The sequence below is a fragment of the Salmo salar genome, chromosome 19 (genome assembly GCF_965601325.2).
Source record: "Salmo salar chromosome 19, fSalSal1, whole genome shotgun sequence".
NCBI lineage: Eukaryota > Metazoa > Chordata > Actinopteri > Salmoniformes > Salmonidae > Salmo > Salmo salar.
In genome coordinates, this window is record NC_138309.1 from 8,877,273 (window position 1) to 8,886,424 (window position 9,152).

General features: G+C 37.8%; 1 long non-coding RNA gene across 1 annotated transcript; it reads left to right on the forward strand.

Annotated features, from left to right (window-relative positions):
• The first annotated feature begins 1,974 nt into the window (after positions 1-1,974).
• On the forward strand, positions 1,975-8,930 carry LOC123728981 (uncharacterized). Its single transcript, XR_006760671.2, has 4 exons — positions 1,975-2,140; positions 3,109-3,221; positions 4,666-4,729; positions 8,709-8,930. It is a non-coding gene; the product is annotated as an uncharacterized LOC123728981 (long non-coding RNA).
• Positions 8,931-9,152: the final 222 nt, after the last annotated feature.

A 9,152-nucleotide genomic window follows, 5' to 3' on the forward strand; every position in this document is an offset into this window, starting at 1 on the left:
ACAGCAAAAAGTAATATATGAAGTAAACGGATGTGAATGAATTGTTTTGACTTTACCGCTGGTTGGATGTGGAGAACATAGTCTATTGATTAGGCGGTAGGCCTACACCCAACGCATTTTTTGTTATTTAAAAAAAATATATTATTATGTACATCTTGGCTATATAGGCTATGCTAGGGTGACTGGTGCTGATAATTGGAAATCGGTTTGGCATCAAATGACAGTCAGTGGTATAATGCAGATTTATGCAGATTCGATTATTGACCTTCTGCTCGAGGCGTGACTGGGAGAGGGGCCAAATTTAGATTAATATTTGTACTCGCGGTTGATTAATGGTCAGCCGGAATCCCAAGGACAAAAGTGGGCAAGTTAGAGAGGATATAAGGCGCTGGGACGGAGCCAGATAGAGACAAGTAAAATCAACAACAAAAAAATAAGAAGTTCAGTGTCAAAAACGGGTTTTGCTGAGATGTGTGCCTATAGTCCCTGGAGACCAAAAAAAGACAAGGGTTAACAACTCAGGTTGTTACCGAGTAAAACAAAAATAAAACTAGTTCTCATGAAGACATAAATATTTCAGTTATAGCCTATTGTCCTGAAAAGAACAACAATACAATTTGCAATTCTAAATGTTTATCCTATATTTGGATATTGGCAAATAAAAAATGAATGTAAAAAAAGGTGGGGGGCCTTTGCACTGTCTGGGATGACACCTGAGAGCCAGCCAGGTGAGAGGTCATGAACTTTGACCTTGATCAGCTCCAGGTTGTCTTTCTAACCCCTAGACACACTGCTCTGGTATTGGTGTCTGTCTGATGCCAGTCCAGTCCTGGACAACCCATTCTCCCTGTCTGCATCAGAAACAAGGTTTTTCAGAGACAATTTAAAATATATATATTGTCTTTGGAGCGGTTTTCTGAATATTGTTTTACCACCATACTACCTTCAATCAATGCAACTCACTCCTCAAAATATCTACTCAGATAGCCTAATTAGTCTAAACATTATGGGCCTTCCTCTGGGTTGAAAAACAGATTTTCAATGAAGGGAAACAAGATCCCTGTAAGGATCTAAAAGAGTTTGGGGAATCCCTGCTAAACTTAAGGTCCAGACCAAAGTTAGAGTATGCCTATTTTAATACCCTCAAAGCTTTTCTGAATGCAATAATGTGACTCCTATCAGGACACCATCTAAGACCTTTGGAATTGACAGGACCATGAACAGCTTCTACCCTCAAGTCATAAGACTGCGGAATAGTTAGTCTGGGTAGCTATAGGTTAACTATTTAACTATCTGCATTGACCCTTTTTGCACTAACTTTTTTGACTCATCACATACGATGCTGTTACTGTTTATAAGCTATTCAGTTGCCTAGTTACTTTATCCCTACCTATATGTCACAGTAGGTTGGTCTCTCCGTTCCAGCCATTATTATGAGCCGTCCTCCCCTCAGCAGCCTCCCCTGCTTTGTGTACATATCTACCTCAATTACCTCTCGTATCCCTCCCTACACATTGACTCGGTACTGGTACCCCGTGTATATAGCCAGGTTATCGTTACTCATTGTGTATTTATTCCTCGTGCTATTTATTTTCTATTATTTATATTTTTTCTCGCTCTACATTGTTGGGAAGGGCCGTAAGTAAGAATTTCACTGTTAGTCTACACCTGTTGTTTACTGAAGCATGTGACAAATAACGTTTGATTTGATGATGCAACAAAATATGCAGTGGCTCCATCCTGTAGCCTCACATGCCCAATCCTGCAAATGATTTAGACCTACTTGAGAATAAACTATGCCTATATTTATTTGTTTTGTTCTCAATGGAAGATACTGTAGCCTAAATGAAACAAACAGACGTGATACATTGTGGAGCTGTAGATTTTTTTCAGTCCACCACCAGCAATGAATGAACGCTGTGTGAGCTTTGCCCTCTCCTCTGCATGCAGTGTCAGCTGATTACGTCACGTGATCCGGTTTCGAGTTGTTTCTGTTTCAAAATGGAGTTGTCTGAGTCGGTGCAGAAAAGGCTGCAGTCTCTAGCAGAGCCGACGCTTTTCGACCTGAAAACTTTCTCCGTGTTGATAGAATTAGCCTTTCGCAGCTTGCTAACCGGCCATGCCGACCGTAGTGTTCTCGGTAAGCCTGCGCTCTCTCTCCTCCGTCGCCTTTTATTTTTGCTTCTTTCACAGCTTCCGGTTTCTTCCCAGTTTGACTTGAAGGCTCGTTTTGAAAAATGTGGAATGCACGATAGATTTTTTTTAACACCCGTGTAACAGTGTTTGCATCTTCGATGTTTCAAGTGGTAGTTATAGGAAATATGACTATTGATCAGGCTACAACAACGTGTACCCAGGCGAACAGTGAGTTTGCTCACCAAGTAGTAGAAGTTTTGGGGCGGCAGGTAGCCTAAGTTAGTGGTTAGAACTTTGGGTCAGTAACCGAAAGGTTGCTGGATCGAATCCCCGAACTGGCAAGGTAAAGATCTGTCGTTCTGCCCCTGAACTATTCCCCGGTAGGCCGTCATTGTAAATAAGAATTTGTTCTTAACTGACTTACCTAGTTAAATAAAGTAATAAATAACTGAGAATGCAGGCTAGGCTACAGTTAAAATATAGGTTGTGTGTGTGTGTGTGTGTGTGTGTGTGTGTGTGTGTGTGTGTGTGTGTGTGTGTGTGTGTGTGTGTGTGTACGCACCTTGCTGTTAGTAATTTGCGTCCCTTTGTCTGTATAAACGTTCAGGTTATTAAAACTGGATGATACACTTTAATTAAGCAATAAGACATGAGGGGGTGTGGTATACGGCCAATATATCACGGTTAAGGGCTGTTCTTATGCAGGACGTTATGCGGGGTACCTGTATACAGCCATTAGCCGTGGTATAATGACCATACACCACGAACCTCCAAGGTGCCTTATTGCTATTATAAACTGATAACCTTATAAACTGATCGTGACTTATTGCTTAATTAGACCCACTTGATAGGTATTAAAAGTGGACTAATAAAAAAGTATATATTTATGTGTTTAGTTTTTGAGTGGATTTTTTTTCTTTACTATATGTGTGATGAATAAATAACTGGTCAATGTTTTTTTTCTGATCATAGATCAACCTGAATTGAAACCGTATTGACCAGAAGTTGCTGAAACATTGTCACACAGCTGCCACCACCTGCATACTGGAGGGGGTCAAACAAAACGTGGACAAATCCACTATAAGGTAACGCTTGGTTTGTCCTGCTTTATTATTGCTAATGGAGGTTGACCTCTCTGAAGTTATTACATAATTAATCTCGTCCCCCAGAGACTAGGGTCGAGTTTAGAAAATAATAAATTTACATTTTAGTCATTTAACAGACGCTCTTACCAGAGCGACTTACAGGTAGCGCGTTCGTCTTAAAGGACAATTCTGCCACTTTTCAAGCCCGTTTATTATCTCAGCACCATACTAGTGTCTACATATGTGAAAACAGCACGTTTCTATGATCTGTGGTTAAAAAGATAAGGGCCCTAAAAAATGGTTAAAGAGAAGAATGTTTCCATGTACACATTTTTATGTGAGTAAAGTCATACTTTATACAAAAAAAATCAGGGCAGCTGTGATGGAAACTGGAAGTTTTGGTACAATTTCCTAAATGCAGTCACATAACTTGTTCCTTTGACATTGTGGGATAGTTTTGTTAATTATGTTAGAAATGGTGATGGAAACATTTTTATGTGTAAATATTGAAATAACAATCATATCCAAGTTAAGTGGTCCTCTCACTGTAACTCGGGAAAGCATGCAGTTTATTAGGCTACAGATGAAATATGTTACTGTAGACTTCACAGGGTGGTGAAAGTGCATGGTGATCTTGATCGTCTTTTCCAATAAATATCGATGGTCTTATTCTGGTGACAAGAGGATAGATGCTTGACTGCTGTTTGACAAATAAACATTCTTGCTCTTATCCATAATAATCTCATGTAGACTACCCTAATCACACAGTATGTGCGAGCTGTTGGCTAGAGCGCAGGTGCCAAGACTATAGAGTAGGCACATTTTGGTATTTAACACAACCTTTTTTTGTGGTGGGAGAATTTGCATATTTTCTTTATGCGGATTTTAGAATATTTGCATGAAAATCTTTCTCCAATTGGATGGAAACCTAGCTTGTGTTATCACAAGGTATGATTAAAAGTAATTAAAAAAACTGCAATGAGTTTCTAATCAGAGGGAGTTTTCTTTCTCCCAACATCACCATAAATCTGTTTGAAAACCACTGTTTTTACAATGTTATAACTTTTGATCATTTCATCGAGTTGAACTTTTGAACTTTGTTTTCTACAAAATGTCTAAATACATCATTTTCACATGCATATGTACACACTGGTATTGTGCTGGAGATAATGAAAATTAGGTTGAAAGGCGGTGGAATTGTCCTTTTAAGACAGCTAGGTGGGACAACTACATATCTCTGTCATAATAAGTACATTTTTCTTCAATATAGTAGCTATCAGCAAAGTTAGTCCTAGTAGAAAAAGTAAAGTGTGAGTGTGGAGCACTCTGTTATCAAGAGCATTCCACTTCACCTGCTAAATAAAATCCGTAGGCCTACATGAGGTGAAAGGGACTTCATTGATTAATGTATTGATAAATGATTGAGCTGATTTTGTCATTACAGCTTGTGACTGGAGGATGTCAGGTTTGACGGGGAGAGAACAGATGTATTCTACATCACATACCAGGTGATGACTACCTTATTATGTTTATAACATCTTAATTACCTTATTGCAAAGAAATGCAAATCCATACCAGATCTCAACCCCAAACTGACTCTTTGTTCTCCAGAAATTATAAAAGTGTTGTGGAAATTCTATTGTTAAGGTAACTTTTTCTGATGTTTTCATTTCCAGTCGGCCTATTTGAAGTGCCATAACAATTCATGACTATGGGGTTATTGTGGCTGAAGCGTTGGCTGGACAAATATACTTGATTTAAATATAAAATACTACATTGTCTGTTTGTACAGAAAGGCTTCTGGGTCACCACAGTACAGAGATAGTAGTTTGTAAACTGTGGGAACATAGTCACATTCTAACACATGCCAACAATGCAGACACAGACAAGACTTTATCGGAGCCCTACATTTTTGTTATGGGTTCTCTATATGGCTAATGGAACATGACTTTGACCATGCAGTTTACACTTACTTCATTAACATCCGTAGATCTACAAATGTTATAAATCCACGCTATTGAACTTTTCCAGTAATATATAATATCTTCCCCAATACACACATCCATCCCCATTGAAACATTAAGTACAGCCTAAAAAAATAGTAAACAATATAGGGGGTTTTCATTTTATATATATATATATATATATATATATATATATATATATATATAATTCAAGTTTGTTTGAAGTTGGGCAATAACAGTTTATGGTTTTTATTTCAAATGTATTGAACAGTTACATTTAAATGACCCACCGATTTTTGTTTGAAAGCTTTTGGTGTGTCATCAGGAAATATAGATACTACATTTTCATAAACTCAGATGAGTCAATTTAATAGTCTTGCTTTGTATATTTGTAGTTAATTGTGATTCTTTGACATATTTAACTCACTGAACAAAAATATAAACGCAACATGTAAAGTGTTGGTCCCATGTTTCATGAGCTGAAATAAAAGATCCCAGACATTTTCCATATGCACAAAAAGCTTTTCTCTCAAATGTTGTGCATAAATTACTTTACAATTAAGGGCCACTCTAAAATGTGCAGTTTTGTCAAACAACACAATGCCACAGATGTCTCAATTTTGAGGGAGTGTGCAATTGACATGCTGACTGCAGGAAGGGCCACCAGAGCTGTTGCCAGATTATTGAATGTTAATTTTTCTACCATGAGCCGCCTCCAAAGTTTTAGAGAATTTAGCAGTACATCCAACTGGCCTCACAACCGTGGACCACGTGTATGCTGTTGTGTGGGGAGAGCGGTTTGCTGATGTCAATGTTGTGAACAGAGTGCCCCATGGTTGGGTAATGGTATGGGCACTACTGACAACGAACACAATTGTATTTTATCCGATGGCAATTTTTTTAAAGGTATCTGTGACCAATGTCTGTATTCCCAGTCATGTGAAATCATAGATTAGGGCCTAATGAATTTATATCAATTTACTGATTTACTCATATGAACTGTAATAGAGTCAAATCTTACAAATTGTTGCATGTTGCTTTTATATTGTTGTCCTGTGTGTGTATTTATGTATATATTATTTAGCAGATGCTTTTATCCAAAGTCACTTAGTCATGCGTGCATAAATTTTACATATGGGTGGTCCCGGGAATCAAACCCACTACCCTGGCTTTACAAGCACCATGCTCTACCAACTGAGCTACAAAACGTTTATAGAAATGATCAATGTGCTGACAATATCTCTTCAATTGTGTTATGCTTCACTTTCATCGAGTGGAGCAGACTAGGGAATGGACCTAGCCTAACTCGGGTCACATTTATTTGTGACGTATTTTGACCATGTATGATCTCTAAACCGTTTAAGATTAGTGAAGTAACCTGCAAATGTGACATGACAATTTGTTTCACAGACTTTGAATCGGTTTATTTTCCTTGGAGAAAGCGCAGTTCTTTTACGATGAGCGTTTGTTTGTAGCGCATTGATAGTTGCTTTTACATTGTAATTAATCACCACGATTGTCCCCTTTTGTCTTCCTCCTGACAACCAAACTTCAGAATGCTGAAAAGTGTTGCCCTGTTCCCCATAGGGTTCCAGCCGCGACAAGAAGTTTTGCTGTTTGATTTTAACACACGTAATATGATCACTTAGCCTAATATGTGGAATGACTCTGAGTTAAATAAACAAAGGTTTTTAATGCATACGGTTACTGTTGAACAGCCTATATAAATTGGTATTCATGGGATCCTGTATGCATGCTTCTTGCCTTGTAAATATATTTGTTTAATATAGGCCTATCGTGTGCATCTGTAGCCCATTGGTAATTCTGTATTTTGGTTGTCCTTTTAGTATAGGGAGATGCCCTTCTCATATCAGCGACGTGTCATGGTACCTTATCAAGGTATTGGTTGGTAATAATAAACTACAATAGAATCAGATAATTATGGTTTAGAGGTCTTATGGTTACTCCGTAGCCCTAACATATTTAGTTTCCGTGACAGAACGGGCATGTGCATAAGGTCAACGAGCCGTCCTATCTGATTTCATTAAACGTTGAGGTATGTCCCTTTCCAGAACCCAATGATCTAAAACAGTTTTGAGTCTGTTAAACGTGTCATCATTACAGACGTAAGCCTATACTTTTACAGAATACCAACAACGGAGGATCGTCGGGAGAAGTCCATTTTAGCTGCACTATGGAACAACTTTAGGTAGCTAATGTTTTGTTGCAGCCTATATAGAATGTGGGGTTCTCCATTAGTTGAATAAGGTCATTTCACAGAAAGTCTGTGATAATGTTTTACATTTACTCTTGAACGTGGCAATTGATTTAAATAAATAGCCTACACTGTATTTTCCAAATCAGCATACTTTACAGATCTGTATATAATTATTGGCTAGCTGTTAGGTCCACGTGAATGAGTACAAATAAAGTCATGTTAGTTCTATTTGATGTTTGTTAAATGATTATTCAACTTTTTCTTGAATAGCATGTCTTTCAACAGTGTTCTGTGTTTAGATGGATGTACTTCTGCCAGATTGAGCAGAGATTAAACCCTGAATTTGCTAATAGCTCCAGTGTATTTTTATCGATGTGCAGTAATCTCATTCAATAGTAATCTCATTCAATAGTAATCTCATTCAATAGTGTTCTGCAGACTTTGTTTCATTTTTTTTTTTACACATTTGTTAATTTATTTAAAAAAAATAATATTTAACAGAAAAACAATAGGGTATTTCATTTTTTTTTTCAATACTCTATTTCCAAATCATCCATTACTTTCTGTGTGAATACTGATGTCAAGAAATAAGCAGAACCGCTGAGTGACAGGGCAGGCAGTGATGTCTCGGTCTCGGGATCTAAGTGTAGCCTATGAACTTATACTAAAAAAGTCTCAATTTGTTACATGTTATTTTTACTTTTCCTCAATTGAGTTCGACGTAAACAAAATCCCGTATGTTTTGCAGGCCTATCTTGAGGTTGAGGTTGACTTGAGGTTGTCTGCTTCAACGTGTCATCTCCTGCAGTAGCTATCGCTTCATGGCTAGTTTAAGAGTATTGAAATAGGGGGCAGAATTGTTTTTATTTATTTAGAAATGTTTTTACCCTGTTGCCAAGACACAGTTCTGAGGAAGGAAGTTTGGTAATGTGTATGTTAGGGAACGCTCTGTCCTTCTTTTGGGTATGAAGTGAACCTGAACGGTTGCATTACATTTTTGTTGACCTGAACATCCTTAGAATTAATCAAAAATATATTCACAAATGAACGAATTGTACTCAGGCCTACTATGATGACTATTCCGTTATGAATTTAAATGGAATTGACTCTCACGCTGGCAGGTTTCAGTGTAAAATATCTTGGTAATCTGACAGGATTCAGACTGAGGAAAGGTTGTAATTTACACTCAACAGTGCTCCAAACGCCTCCAGTACGTGAGGGAAACCATTAAATGGTGTGTGATTCAAACTCTCTGTCATTCTCTGTTTGCAAGAGTACCGACTGTGTATGTGACTTTGTTTTCAGGATTTGGTGGGAAAGATGAAAGACGCTGCCAAGAGTCTTGAGAAGGCTGTGCAGTTGTGAGCTTAGCCTGCTCGAACGGTGGAATCCGGTTTCTCACGTGATCTCCTCTGCTTCCTTCATCTCCTGAAAGCACTGAAGTTCAGCGATTTCAAGCGGCGTTGATATCCGCTTTGTATTTTATACTCATTTCATTCGTCATTAAATATATTTGTATCCGTTCAATGATGTAGGCCTATTTTTGTCAATAAAACAGTTCAATGCATGTATGCTAATTTTCAGGCATAAAATAAGAGCCAAATTATATTAAAGTAAGCTATATAGCATACTTGTGTCCCCATAGTCCAATGCATAGTTCCAATCAACTCTAGATGTGTAGTCTATGCAGTCTCCGACTGATAGGAGTTTTTGTCTTGGAAAAAGATTTTTACACTGCCACATGACGGT